Raw genomic sequence first — 15,843 nt, 5'->3', positions numbered from 1 at the left:
AGGGACAGTTGGAAGCTATGCTGTTTCATACACTAAGCTATATGGTCCATGAGCGCTCAACCTGTGGCCCTCCAGCTGTTACAGAACTACAACTCCCATCATGCCTCTGCCTTTGGGAGTCATGCTTTTAACTGTCAGCAGCTTGCAATGTCTTATGGGACTTGTAGTTCTGCAACAGCTGGAGGGCCACAGGTTAAGCACAGCCTGTAGGCTCGCAGCTGTGCCTGCAGAGGGCGCTCCGGCACTGCGGATTTTTTCCCCTTCCTAGGTTATATATAGAGCGGACGGCTCTGTGGGTGGGAATCCGGGGAAGGTGGGGGATGAGGAGGAGGAGGGAGGCTGGGCTGTGTATACACAGAGGAGGAGGAGGGAGGAGTACACAGGGAGTGGAGGGAGTGGAGGGATTGGGAAGGGAGGGGGATGACGGAGGGAGATACGAGCTGCTGAACATCGTCTGGGAGGGAAATTATTAGGAAGAGACAAGAGGGAGGAAAGTGGAGCGAGGAGGACTTGGAGGGAAGAGAAGCGCTGAGTACACAGTGAGTAGAGCTCAGCCAATCACAGACCACCACACTGCACATGTGTTCTCTACAAGGAGCCCTGCACACCCCGCAGAACACTCCTGTACATCGTATCTGGTGTACAGCTACAGGAGGGGACTGCTGAGACTTCTAGTCCTCCTCCAGTGCTCCTGTAGTTGTCTGGCTGATGCAGAACTTCACCTGGTGAGCAGATGTTCCCACCATTCCTATTCTGGGGATCCCACCAGTCACTTCTTATTGAACTTTTATGAGATGTACATCAGTGGCTAGGGACCCCACAATGTACAGGGGGGGGTGTCTGGGAGCCCCCACAATGTACAGGAAGAGGGTGTCTGGGGGGCCCCCACAATGTACAGGAAGGAGGGTGTCCAGGGAGCCCCACAATGTACAGGAAGGAGGGTGTCCAGGGAGCCCCACAATGTACAGGAAGGGGGGAGTGTCTGGGAGCCCCCACAATGTACAGGAAGAGGGTGTCCGGGGGCCCCCACAATGTACAGGAAGGGGGGAGTGTCTGGGGGGCCCCCACAATGTACAGGAAGGAGGGTGTCCAGGGAGCCCCACAATGTACAGGAAGGGGGTGTCTGGGAGCCCCCACAATGTACAGGAAGAGGGTGTCCGGGGGCCCCCACAATGTACAGGAAGGGGGGGGTGTCTGGGGGGCCCCCCACAATGTACAGGAAGAGGGTGTCCGGGGGCCCCCACAATGTACAGGAAGGGGGGGGTGTCTGGGGGGCCCCCCACAATGTACAGGAAGGGGGGAGTGTCCGGGGGGCCCCCCACAATGTACAGGAAGGGGGTGTCCGGGGGCCCCCACAATGTACAGGAAGGGGGGGTGTCTGGGGGGCCCCCCACAATGTACAGGAAGGAGGGTGTCCGGGGAGCCCCACAATGTACAGGAAGGGGGTGTCTTGGTGCTCCACATGTTGTGTTTCTAGTCCCCATCTGCAGGAATGCTTCTGGTTTGTTTGTATACATTGTAACTTATTGTGTTATTTGTAATCACATTTGTCACTTTTTTCCTTTTGATACATTTTGTGTTTCTTTACAAACATCAGCCCCCATTCACATCTGTGTGACATGCCACATGTTTCTTCCTTGTGCAACAGAATGTAATTGAATGGGCTACCCCGTGTACGACAAACACACCAAAGTGGCTCCTGCACTGTTTTTTTTTTTTGGCACCGAGCCTCGCATGTTTATGCAATGGGAGTTTTGCAATTTTTGTGCTCATTTTGTCATGCAACTGCTACCCATATTTGGGGTGACATTAAGGCTCCATTTGCACCTGAGCGTAGCGACAGCTGCGCCTTTTTTTTTTTTCCCGCGGAGCAGCACCATTTATTTGAATTTGCCTCCCTACCCTCCAAAAAAGTTCCAAAGAAGCTCATGTACCAAATCTTGGCACAGAACCAGGAGCATTTGGCGTTGTGATTTTTGTCGTGATTTTAGCTTGTTTTGTCATGCGACAATCATGGCGCAAAAAAAAAAAAAAAACGCACAGCGTTTTAGAGTGCCATTAGGAAATAATGGCATCACAAACTCGTCCTGTGCTCTGCTGCAATACTGGAATCACATGCAGAATTGCGCCAATTCTATCCCGTGATTCAAATTGCCTAGGTGTGAACGGAGCCTAAGGATTAATGACACCCCAAGCACGAGGCCTGTTTTGGTGCATTCCCAAAATGCAAAGGTTCGAATGGGACACCACAGATCTCTAGATCAGAGAACTTGTTTATTTCCTGAAAGGGTGATCGCAGATTTTTGTGTTATTATTTGGATTCTCAGTTGATGCTGCAATAAGCTGCTGTATTGTTTTTGCTGTATTTTTGTTTTGTATTATTGTTTGGCTAAATAGTTTTGTGTACCTAAACCACCCACCTGTCAGGGCCCTTTAGATTATAAGTAAAGGCATTCTTTCGTTTTTTTTTTTTCTTTTTATTATTGGATAGAGTGGGGAGGGATTACTACATTTGTCAGGTTTTTTTTTTTTGCTGTCTGGGCCCCGGTTAGGGAGATTCCCCCTTTCTATTTGTCCTGTTAAGCCCTGGTTCACACTGCTGCGACTTGTCATGCGACTGGAGAGTTTAAAGTTGCATGACAAGTCACGCCCCGTTAGCGGCATGGAACCATTCTAATACTGACTTTAGTCGCTCTGACTTAGAAAAAGGTTCCCGCATTACTTTTGATCTGACTTCAATAAGACTTGCATTGACTTTCTGTTAAAGAGGTTGTTTGCAAGCCACAATCAAGTCATGTCGGATTTAAAGTTGCGGCAGTGTGAACCAGAGCTTGGAGAGAGTGAAAGAAGATTCCACATTTTAGGTACTTGAACAGTAATGGAGGGCAAATCTTCCAATGGGGACACTAGTTCTGGTGACAATCAGGGATTCCCCCACTTTGGAGAGGGATTTTCTCTCACTTCTGGTTTGGCTATGGAACAGGAAGTAAAGGGAAATATCCCCAATGGTGAACTGATGGCACAAAAAAAAAAAAAAAAAAAAAAAAAAAAAAAAGTATAACCCCCCTCCTTTACTATATCCAAAATGAGCAAAAAAAAAGGTTTTGCCTATAGTTTTACTTTAACTGGTCCTTAAGCGGAGTTCTGCCTGGGAAAAAATAAAAAGATAAGTCAGCAGCTACAAATGCTGTAGATGCCGACTTTTAATATAAGGACACTTACCTGTCCAGGGAGCCCGCGATGTTGGCACCCCAGCCAGTCTTCAGATCGACTCCTGGGTGCTGCCGCCACCATTCCTGGTAAGGGGGCCAGGTAGTGAAGACTTTTGGCTCCTGGTTCTACAGCGCATGCGCAAGTCTTCACGCACGTTCTGAATGGTCCCTGCTGTCTTCTGGGACCTGTGTGTCTCCCAGAAGACAGCAAGGGAGGGGGGGGGGGGGGGGAGTGGGCTGGACATTGTGTAGCTGGAACTCTGCATTAAGACAGGCAGTATGGACTTCCTGATCACATGTGAACACAACTTAGCAATAAAAATGTGTGTAAACACACATACAGAACCACACAATGATTGTGATGTGAATGAGCCCGAAGGGTGGGCCAAAACTTATGTCAGGTGTTTCCCCCATGTGTATTGGGGAGATTTCCCTTCACTTTCTGTCCCATAGCAACAACAGGAAGTGTGAGGAAATCCCTCCAGAGTGAAAGAATCCTTGGTAGTCACCAGAGATAGTGTCCCCATTGGAAGATTTCTCCTCTATACCTGTTCTGGTGGCAACTCAATATTTTAAAATTTTCTTTCAATAAAAACCCAATGCAATACGCATATAATTTTTTCCCCCTGCTACACTTTATTTTTAATCACACAGGGGACAAAAATACTCCTATGGATTACGTTTTTGTGACAGGTTCTCAGGTTCCTTTTTTTTTTTTTTGACCCCTGATGTCTCACCTGCCCTCCTTTGAAACAAATGGAGCACAGGTTGCACTCTTTTAGCTCCTTCCCTGGCCACAGTGAAAGGGTTAAAAAGGTATTTCATCTACCTAATAATTTTTATTTTTTCGTTTTGGATGCAGTACGGAATGGTTTAAAGTAGTATTAAAGCTTGTTTTTTTTTTTTTTTTTTTTTTTACATAAAAAAAAAAAGTTATACTTACCTGACTTATCTACTCTGTGCAGAGGTTTCTCGTCGCCCACTGGGGTGTTTGATGGCTGGTGTTCCCGGTGTTCACCTCCAGCCAGGGGGTGGCGTTGGTTTGCTGCGCCCCCCCCCCCCCCCCCCAAATTATCGAGCACCAGCCCACTGGTTGTTTGCCCAGCTCTTTTAAACTCCTTACTCAAAAAATGTGCTTAAAGAGGAGCCCCCCCAATTTTTTTTTTTTTTTTTTTTAAGTCAGCAGCTACAAATACTGTAGCTGCTGACTTTTACTATTAGGGTACCTACCTGCAGCTGCCATCTTGGCTAAGGGAAAACGGCAGTGAAGCCCCCCCCCCCCCCCCCCCCCGAAAGTTGCCAAATAAGCAGAGCTTTCCCTTTTGGGTGAAGCTCTGCTTTTAAGGTCGCCTTTTTGCAAACGCGTTTAGGCATGTCAAGCAATTGGGCGTTCATTCATTTCATTGGCCAGAATTATAATTTATTCTTGCCATTGAAATGAATGCTCAAACACTTGACAAGCCTAGCCTTAACATGCATTTAGGGGCTTCTGAAAAATTTTAGTAGCAAAACGCTCTTCTCCTGAACACCCTGGCTCTGTTTTTGGGGGGTTTTGTTTCTGCCTCTAAACAGGCCCTGCCTGTAATGTACACATAGGCTATCATGGAGGTGTATTTAGCGGCCAAAAAAAATAAATCAAATGTCTATAAGTGACATTTTTTGACGCCCAGTGTGCATGAAGCTATAAATAACGTTGTATTTGCATTGTGAGAAGGAACAGTAAAAGAAAAAAAAAATGTTTTCCCTTTTACAAATTTTTTTTTTTTTTTTTTTTTTTTAAGCACACCACGAAGCATGGTGCGTTACTGTGCCTTGAGATGCGCTGCAACACAGGTGCATTGTGGAGATACGTTGGGGTGTGCAATACCACAATAGTGTGAATGGGCCCGGGGGCTTTCCTCCATAGCTTTGCTTTTAAGACTGGCCATACATCATACAATTTTCTTGTTCCATTTCTTTTAGATTTATGCTGGTCATACACTATACGAAAAATCGTCAAATTTGGTCATTTAGACAGCTCGTTCATTTTTCGGCCAGTTAAAGAGCACAAAATCGATAATCATTGGGATGTTTTTGAGCCGAAAAAACTAAGGACAAGTTTGGAAATTTTCTAACTAACGATAAATTGGAAGGTTAAAGCGGAGTTTCACTAAAAAAAAATTTTTAGATGTCAGCAGCTGCAAATACTGCAGCTGCTGACTTTTAAAATAAGTACACTTACCTGTCCCGGGGTCCAGCGATGTCGGCACCCGAGACCGAGCCGTCCCTCGCTCCTCGGGTGCTGCCGCCGCCATTCTCACTGAGGGGATCAGGAAGTGAAGCGTTGCGGCTTCACTGCCCGGTTCCCTACTGCGCATGCGCGAGTCGCGCTGCGCGTCTACACTGGTCCCCGTTGTGTTGTGGGAACTGTGTATTTCCCACAACACAACGGGGGTGGGCGGGGAGTCTGCGGCTAGCTATATCCCCGGAAGTGGGTGCAGATACCTGTATTATACAGGTATCTGCACCCCCCTCCCCCCTGAAAGGTGCCAATTGTGACACCGGAGGGGGGGAGGAATCCGATGAGCGGAAGTTCCACTTTAGGGTGGAACTCCACTTTAATGTGTTTCCTGTCTGCACTAGGTATATGTAAAAAAAAAAAAAAAAAAAAGCATTCATTTATGTCCACGGAACGATTTATCGGTCATTACAGGATGGCACTATCGTTTGCGCTCACGGCCGAATGTTCGTTTTTCAAAAATGGGTTTGGCCGATTTTTCTTAGTGTATGGCCAGCATTACCCTCAACGTCAGAGCCTGCCTGATTGCATACAAATTGAAATTGTTTAAGGTTTGACCTCCTTATATGTTTTTGGTAAATATAAAGGAAAAATTGTATAGTGTATGGCCAGCTTTAGCAAAGTCCCTGACCAAAACTAATATGCAGATGAAGAGTGCAGAATTCACTTGCTGGAGAGGCTTGCTTACCTGCTTTTAAATTCCCGCCCTGATGGGTTCCATGTAGTAGTAAGCCCAGGGCTACACTGGGGAGGAAAGCTCTTTGCTAGAGATGATTTAACCACTTAGGCTTGGTTCACACAGGGGCGGCACGACTTGCAGGTCGCCTCACCGAGGCGACCTGCACACGACTTCTGTATAGAAGTCTATGCAAGTCGCCCCAAAAGAAGTACAGGAACCTTTTTCTAAGTCGGAGCGACTTGCGTCGCTCCTATTAGAACGGTTCCATTGTACAGAACGGGAGGCGACTTGTCAGGCGACTAGGTCGCCTGACAAGTCGCCCCTGTGTGAACCGGCACTTATTAACAGCCCTCTGTTTACCTGCACACTGATTCCAATTTACTGCAAATTAAATGACTGCCAAAATCTCTTGGCAAATGTAATCACCTGTGTAACCCTAGGCTTAGTCCATGCTAAGAAGCCAGTAGGCAACATACTGTATCTGGTCTATATCAGAAGAAACTTGTTTGGGTGGAGAACCCCTCGACATTTTCTTATAATACCAAGAGATTAGTTGACCTTCTCCATTTTACATTGATTTCAACGATTTAACATCTATGCATTTTGGGAAAAGGTTTATTATCACATTATGCATATGCATTGGTATATTGCAATGCCAATTAATTTAATGGGTGCTCAACGCAATGAGGCAATGCAACACATGATGACACACTGTAGTGTGCACTACTTGCTGCATTGGCAGCCCAATATTTTCAATGGGCCCCCTTAAAGTATAACTAAAGGCAAATTTTTTTTTTTTTTGTTTATTTTGTTTTTGTTTGTTATGGATAGGCTGAAAAGGGATTAAATCAACTGTCAGCTTTTATTGACACCTGCCACCCCATTAAACGGAAGTCCGCCCACCCCACGGAGAATTAAGTCAGCAGCCCCCCCCCCCCCCCCCCCGAAAGGTGCCAAATGTGGCAGCGGAGGGGGGAGGAGATGAATAAGCAGAAGTTCCACTTTTGGGTGGAACTCAGCTTTAGGGAAATTCACCCTCTATTTGTCCTTTTTAATTATTTATCATTGAATTTGAAAGTACAAGAAAATCCCAAATTTTGAGTTGCCCCCAGAAAAGTAATGCTGTACAAATGTAAATGATTAAAACCCAATCTGGTGTTTTTTTTTTTTTTTTTTTTTTTTTGGTTCTGTCTCATTGGGGAGACTTTGTTTAACTTCCTGTCCCAGGGAGACACAATGGGAAGTGAGGGGAAATCCCTTCTTAAATGTTTGTCACCCCCTGTTCTAGTGACAATAGATTGCACATCACTTTCTGACCCATTGACCAGGACAAATAAGCGGGGTATGTTCCCATGCAGGTCCACCAGGGGCAACCCGTCCATTAAGGGCACATGGGCGCTGTCCCCCCAATCCATGCGCCTGGCCCCTTGCAGGATGCTATATACAGGTGCATTAACAGACATGTGCCTGACAAGCTTCAGTGTCTAAAGCCTCGCACACATGGTACGATTGTTTGCCAACCAAGCATCTGATTTTTGTCAAAAGGGCATTGCCGGGATCTTGTCTTGCATACCAACGTTACACAATTGTCATGCCACAAACAGGAACGTAGTGATGTACTACAAGGAATCTCAGCTCTTGAGCGCCACCCTTTGGGCCCCTTCTGCTAATTTCGTGTTTGGTGAGCATTGATTCCGAGCATGCGTGTTTGTACGACGCATTTGTGTACTGACCATCCGAAAATCAGACAACAGACCGTTGTCCGCCGAAAATTTACTAGCCTGTCCTCCAACATTTGTTGGCCGAAAGTTGGACAACAGTTGTCAAAAGGAGCGTACTAACAGTCAGATTTTAGGACAACAGTCTGTCAACAGACAATTCCCTGCCAACAGTCTGATCGTGTATACGAGGCTTAAGGCTCCATGCACACTGGGCTTAAAAGTTTAGATGAGTTTAGGAGAGTTTTACGGTTTTTCTGCCACTGAGCTCCAATCAGAAACACAAATGAGAAGGGGTTTTTTTCCTGCCTCTAAACGTTGATCTCAAAATATGCCTGTAAACGTTCTAATGTGCATGGACACAAAGAATAACATTGAGTTGCTTCTACAGGCAAAACACAAAACTCCTGTAGAAGCAATGTTTTTTACGCCAGTGTGCATAGAGCCTTACTTTGCGAAATGTGCCAATAGTTCCACCCACCCCTAGGGCTGCAATTGTCTCATACAGTAGCCAGAGATGTTTGATTTATAGCTGGATCTGGTGGCAGTTGTTACAGCGGTCCTGTCGGGCTTAAAAAATGATTTGCTGCAGTAAACATCTCTGGTGGTCCATGTCTTCTACCCTCCATTCTACCACTGCAGCCTCCACAAGACTTTAACATTTGACACTTCCTGGAAAGTCAGATGTCCCCCAATGCACTCTGGCTTTATCCTCCGACCCTTCACTGCAGGTGGTAATGAAGGGATTGGTGGATGGAACCATAGTGTACATGGCAGGGGACCTAAGCATTCTAATCATCCAGGAATGTAGTCTGACGGAGGCTAAAGTGCTGTAATGAAGCAAAGTGTAGGCCACCATACAGATGGACATATCAGCTTTATTACAGGGAACTTTCAGCTGCATTTTGTTTAAAGTCTGATTATGGCCTGCTTTAAGGAAAAAATATCAATAGGAAAATACATAGAGATCCCTCTGCTCACATAACATGATCTGACAGTCACGGCCTGCCTTGAGCCATGGCTTTGTTTACTTGGCGGCTAAGCTTTATAATTTGAGTTTATAGATACAGCAACACTGTTTAACCACTTTGATTGTAATGATGCATGGACGACTTCTTGGCTACTGAAGAGAGGGGGACAGCCGTGACATGAAATAAGTATTTGTGAGTGCTGTTGACAATGAATGGTACCGTAATGCACTAAGGCCCAATTCATACTTGAGCTGAGCGGCTTTAGTAGTTTTTCAGGCATTTTTTTAAACATTTGTGCCGGAATTTTTTTTATGTGTGCTTCAGGGTTAAGCTGTTTTTATTTTTGGCCAATGGAAAGCCAGTTTGGCATGACCTTATGCTCAGGTGTGAATGGGCGCCACATGCTGTTGAGCATTAAAGGGTAACTCAACTTTCATGGAAAAAAAAAAAGCAAATAGAAAAAAAAAAAAAAAAAAAAAAATTATATATATATTTATTTTAGTTCATGAACAACTGGAGGGGTGTAGTTTGAAGACCCCTGGCGTATACAATTGTAAATAAAGTAATATTTATTATCTAAGAAAATAATTATTAAAAATTACTTTTCCTTTTCAATTTGCAACTCTGTAAAATGCAATGCAATATGGCTACCTGGAGGTGGTATGTACACAGATGGTGTACGGAACGCTCCCTGAAAATGTAATTTCCTGCATGTGTGATTGGCGCACTGATTTTCCCACAAGTCTGCACTAAGATACAAGTCAGATTTTGAGCATCCCCTGTAACAAAAATACCATTTTTGGTGACATACTCCCAAAAGGAAATGATAGTTATTAGATTGTAAGCTCTTCTGAGCAGGGCCATCTTAATCATCTTGTATTTTTTTGTATTATAACTGTATTGTCTCCTTTTATATTGTAAAGCACTGCGTAAACTGTTGGCGCTATATAAATCCTGTAGTATAATAGTATATTGTCAAAAGTATTGTGACACCTGCCTTTACACACACGAACTTTAATGGCATCCCAGTCTTATGCCCCGTACACACGATCGGACATTCCGACAACAAAATCCTAGGATTTTTTTCCGACGGATGTTGGCTCAAACTTGCCTTGCATACACACGGTCACACAAAGTTGCCGGAAAATCCGATCATTCTGAACGCGGTGACGTAAAACCGTCGGGACTATAAACGGGGCAGTGGCCAATAGCTTTCATCTCTTTATTTATTCTGAGAATGCGTGGCACTTTGTGCGTCGGATTTGTGTACACACGATCGGAATTTCCGACAACGGATTTTGTTGTCGGAAAATTTTATAGCCTGCACTCAAAGTTTGTGTGTTGGAAAATCCGATGGAAGATGTGTGATGGAGCCTACACACGGTCGGAATTTCCCATAACCAGGTTCTATCACACATTTTCCTTTGGAAAATCCGACCGTGTGTACGGGGCATTAGTCCGTAGGGTCCAATATTGAGTTGGCCCACCCTTTGCAGCTATAACAGCTTCAACTCTTCTGGGAAGGCTGTCCACAAGGTTTAGGAGTGTGTCTATGGGAATGTTTGACCATTCTTCCAGAAGTGTATTTGTGAGATCAGGCACTGATGTTGGAGGAAAAGGCCTGGCTCACAGTCTCCGCTCTAATTTATCCCAAAGGTGTTCTATCAGGTTGAGGTCAGGACTCTGTGCAGGCCAGTCAAGTTCCACCACCCCAAAATCGCTCATCCATGTCTTAATGGACCTTGCTTTGTGCACCTGCACGACAAAAAAAAAAACAAAAAACAAAAAAAACTTGATAGCTCAATCCCCCCCCCCTCGTGAGAACAATCTGATCAGTGCTCTCTGCCATTGGCTGAGAGCGCTGATCGGGAGCTGGTTGGTTGCCGGTTTTCCAGCATGCGTGGGCAGACCGATAAACACATGGGCCGAATATCGTCTGTTTTTTTTTTTTAACTGTTCGTTGTCTCCCATCATTCGGCCCGTGTGTACGGGACTTTAGTGCAGGTTCACACTGTAGCAATGTCAGACATTGAATGTGATTCACACCACACTACTGTACAGATCAAATGCGATGTGAATTCAGCCATACAGATTGTATGGCTGAATTCACATCGCATTCAAACACCAGAAGTGTATTGCATGATTTGTTCACACCCATGCAATCCGATTCCTGTCCCAATTCACAGTTGGCACTGCGATATGTGAACCGATCTGGGGGTGTCATTAACTTTCTATTGACACCCATAGTGTTTTGCATAGGGAAGTGCCTGCGAGTTATATTCGAGGTGGGAACGGCACTGGAATCGCGCTGGTTCCTGCATCGCGCAGATGTGAATCGGCACTAAGGCTGGGTTCACACTGACGTATTAGGCAGCCCATTTCATATGAATTGCCTTTCTAGAACTCCAAAAAAGGTGCATATAGCATTTTCATCAATGCATCGCACATGAATGGCACCACATCAAAGCATGTACGGGGCAATACCATACGTTTCTGCAACACAACAGTGTGAATGGGGCTTTAGCCATAGTTTGTGAGAACCACATCAAGTATTAAATACTGCTTTCTCCACACCAAAGCTCCCTTACATATATTTGTGTATACAGGACGTCTTTAGATTATGAAGCTTGGTTTTCAGGGCTAGTGGACCTTTATGGTAGAGAATGTTGACATAGTTGGGTAAATACAGAACTGGAACTGATAAGAGATTAAACATCCTGAGTGAAGGGTTACTGTTTGTCGCAGCACTGGAATGACAGTAGGGGGTCAGTGGCTGAAAAGTGTTTCCTCAGACTATTTTTTTTTTTTTTTTTTTTTTTTAACACTGTTGTGTAAGTGACCAATGACAGACTGTTAATTAGATTGGTATGCCATGTTAACATTTCCACCATAGTCAATATGAGATGTGTGGTAAACGTCCCTAAATACTGTACCAGGGCCAAAATATATTCATTTGAACATCTCCATGCATACTTGTTGATTGCTTTAACTTTCAACCAGGTTGCATTGAAACAAATGTGGCCTGGAGTAACTGTTGGCATTAGGCCAGCCATACACAGCTCGAATATCGACCGGTTCAGCTGAAATTCGAACCATTAATGGGCAGGCTGAATGTACCAAGTTTAATCGATCAACTTGGGTACAACCAGCCTGCTGGATTAGCTTGCGATTATCACAAGCGGCTGCTATAGCCACCAGCGATAATCGTTGTCTTCAGAAGACCATTTCTTGGCAGGAGGGATTCCCCTGTCAACACTGTCTGTGTTGACGGGGGAATCGTGTGAATTGAGTTGCAGTTTAGCCCCATATATCTCATTGGGTGAGTTTGATAGGTGGTGCCACCTGTCAAACTTTTCAGTCTGAGTTAAAATTGCTGTGGTTGAATCCAAGAAGTATAAGACAGTGGCTGACACCATGCTCCATTTATAAATTAAAAATCTTACTCTTGGAAGGACCGACTCTATTTCCCTCTTGTTTTTTTCAAGTAAAAACAGAAAAGTTGAATGGCTGCCAGAAGAAATGATGACAGATCTCCTTTCAGAAGCTTTTATCGGGCTGACTGTCTCCTATCCTCCTATATACAGTGTGGAATCCTCAGCAGATTCAGCCGCAATGAAGTAGTTGGCCACTTGCTTTGCCTAACAGAAATTATTTTGAAGAGGTTACGTCATGTCAGTCTTGGCAGAGCTCATGGCCAGATGTTATTAGTCTGTTGATCTGGGTACATGTCTGTCTTCAGTGAATGGAAATACACAGTGTTTACAGACCTCTCACCTATTTAATTGTTTCATAATTATTTGCTTCTTGTCTGTTACTAGTGCAGCAATTGCAAGCATTTCCTCTGTAGTATTGTCAAAGGGCAACGTGTACCATGCAAGCGCTTGTATGTCTATAACAGTGGATATCTACTTAAGAAGCATAGGGGGACTCAAATGTGGCCCACAACATCACCAGTGGGCCATACATAATGTTCAGTATAGATAATGCTCACAGTAGGAATGAGCTCAGGCCTGTTTGTATCCTATCCAAACCCACCATGAAGCTGTCACTGTACTTGGCCACTTATAGGCGGTGGAGGCCTTCAAAACCTCATAGCAGCAGTTACAGTATATGTATGTAAGGGCTTACCTAGGTTGGAGTCCATGGCGCAGAGATGTACGCTCACTACACACAGCCCACGGTAACAAAGAGATAAGCTACCTGGGCTGTGAACAGGGGCTTGACAGGAATTAGCCAAAGTAAAGCCGTAGTCAGGGATTCCAGAAGTCAGAATAAACAATGAGCAGAGCCAGGGTCAGAAGCCAGAGTCAGTCCTGGAACACTGGGCAAAACAGGCGACAATGAACTGACAAAGCCCTTAGAGTGAGGCAATGTTTTATACCCAGCTGATTAGGTAACCTGCCTCAGCTGATCCAGGAGTGACAGGTACTGATTGCAAGGAAAGATCCAGAGAAAAGCCCTCAGTACATCCTACAGAACTAGGCTTGGCTGGAAAGCAGGCAGATTTAAGAACTGAGGAGTGGCTCAGAGGCAAAGCAACAGAGGAGCACTAAACAGGTAGTCATGAGTTCAATAACTCCTTGAGCCACTTGGGGCATGACCACGCCTGGCTGTCTGCAGGACACGGTAGGGACTGTGACAATGTAGCCCTTGTATACATGTGGCTGTGGGGCAAGGAATTCCTTGGCCACTTATGATCAGGGCCGTCTTTAATATTGATTGGACGCTGGGCAAAAATTTTCTGGCCCCCCCCCCTCACAGAAATATGCTGCCCTTTAGTAGATACACAGCAGTTCCATTAATTGTTAATGAAACATTCACGCATCTGCTGTCGTGTCTTGGCACCGTGTGATTCTGAAAAAGGGTTAGGGACTTTCTTCTGCATTTCTAGCGCATAGAGCAACCCATTGAAATTAATGGGCTGCCCTACACGCTACCTACATCTTGATCCACCCTGACGGTATACCTTTGCATCATAAAACCCCTGCTAACCTCTGCACCCCAAACTTCCCCCATCCTCTCCACTCTAATCCCTCTCCCCTTTAACTGTACCTGCCTCCTCTACTCGTCTTTGCACCCACCTTCTACACCTTTTCTTGCTCACCTGTGCACCCCAAACTGTAATTCCTTTTCTCCCTACCTCTGCACACCCCAAACTACCCTCCCCCACACTAAATTGCTTACCTTTGCAGAACAGGCTGATGTTAGGCTGAATGACCTAACGTGACCTGACGTTGTAGGCAGGACTTTCAAGCATGCCCCTTCAGTGGGCAGCATTCAGCAGAAGTGATGGTGAATATGACCTCAGGGGGCATGATATACATATGAATGCCGCTGGTCCGCCACTATTTACATATGAATGCTGGTCTGCAGGTGAGTCATCTGTACACAACAATAGGACTGGGCAGCTTTAGTAACAGGACTTCACACTGAGATATCGGGACATAGCACAGGAATAAAACCTCAAGGGACGAAGGAATTTAAACTGGGATAGTTTGCACGTATGAGGCAGCTGCTTGGGGCCGCACAGCAGTGACAGGGCCCAGGGCAGCTGCCCCTTTTGCCCTGCCTTAAAAACGGCCCTGCTTATGATTGGGCAAGTACAAAGAATGTTTCCTGGTGAGTTTGGACGAAATGCGCATGAGCTCACTACTACTAGAGAGGACTATCAGACTGCAGACATCCTAGAGGGAACAATGGTCAGAGACTGTGGACATGCTGCAGAAGACGGTGAGACATGTTATATGGGACTTGTAGAGATTGCTATGAACTCTTTACAATTTAATGCTACCACTCCTACTACAGACTGCTGGGGTCCAAGGGCCATACAACAAGTACTGTCAGGGGGTCTACACAGTGTCTTGAAAAGGTATTCACACCCCTTGAAATTTTGCACATTTTGTCATGTTACAACCAAAAACGTAAATGTATTTTGTTGGGATTTTATGTGATAGACCAACACAAAGTGGCATATAATTGTTAAGTGGAAGGAAAATTATAAATGGTTTTCCAAATTTGTTACAAATTAATATCTGAAAAGTGGGCATGCATTGGTATTCAGCCCCCTTTACTCTGAAACTCCTAACTAAAATCTAGTGGAACCAATTGCCTTCAGAAGTCACCTAATTAGTAAATAGACATGGTCATCCACCTAAACGGACAGGCCTGGCAAGGTGATCATTAATAGGAGAAGCAGCCAAGAGGCCCATGGTCACTCTGAAGGAGCTGCAGAGATCCACAGCTCAAGTGGGAGAATCTGTCCACAGGACAACTATTAGTCGTGCACTCCACAAATCTGACCTTTTATGGAAGAATGGCAAGAGTAAAGTCATTGTTGAAAGAAAGCCATAAGAAGTCCTGTTTGCAGTTTGCGAGAAGCCATGTGGGGGACACAGCAAACATGTGGAAGAAGGTGCTCTGGTCAGATGAGACCAAAATTTAACTTTTTGGCCTAAAAGCAAAACGCTATGTGTGGCTGAAAACTAACACTGCACATCACCCTGAACACACCATCCCCACCGTAAAACATGGTGTTGGCAGCAGCATCATGTTGTGGGTATGCTTTTCTGCATCAGGGGGAAGCTGGTCAGAGTTGATGGGAAGATGGATGGAGCCAAATACAGGGCATTCTTAAAAGAAAACCTTTTAGTCTGCAAAAGACTTAAACCTGGGGCAGAGGTTCACCTTCCAGCAGGACACTGACCCTAAACATACAGCCAGAAGCTAAAATGGAATGGTTTAGATCAAAGCATAGTCATGTGTTAGAATGGCCCAGTCAAAGTCCAGACCTAAATCCAATTGAGAATCTGTGGCAAGACTTGAAAATTGCTGTTCACAGACGCTCTCTATCCAATATGACAGAGCTTGAGCTATTTTGCAAAAAATGGGCAAAAATGGCACTCTGTAGATGTGCAAAGCTGGAAGAGAAATCCCCCAAAAAGACTTATGCCCTGTACACACGGTCAGATTTTCCAATGGAAAAAAT

At 45.1% G+C, this 15,843-nt stretch overlaps 1 protein-coding gene across 6 annotated transcripts in view; it reads left to right on the top strand.

The window, feature by feature from the left end:
* The first annotated feature begins 398 nt into the window (after positions 1-398).
* SYNE2 (spectrin repeat containing nuclear envelope protein 2) overlaps positions 399-15,843 on the top strand; it is a 582,128-nt gene continuing 566,683 nt past the window's right edge. For 5 of the 6 annotated variants that reach the window (XM_073609718.1, XM_073609721.1, XM_073609720.1 and 2 more), the window contains exon 1: positions 399-539. The gene's annotated coding sequence lies outside the window, so the exon portion shown is untranslated. Of the gene's footprint in view, positions 540-586; positions 726-15,843 lie in introns of those variants that run through there. The other variant, XM_073609717.1, reaches the window with a different exon arrangement.

The sequence above is a fragment of the Aquarana catesbeiana genome, linkage group LG13 (genome assembly GCF_042186555.1).
Source record: "Aquarana catesbeiana isolate 2022-GZ linkage group LG13, ASM4218655v1, whole genome shotgun sequence".
In the NCBI taxonomy this organism is placed as follows: Eukaryota; Metazoa; Chordata; class Amphibia; order Anura; family Ranidae; genus Aquarana; species Aquarana catesbeiana.
Note: the sequence above shows the minus strand (reverse complement) of the source record. Positions and strands in the feature narration are given on the sequence as shown.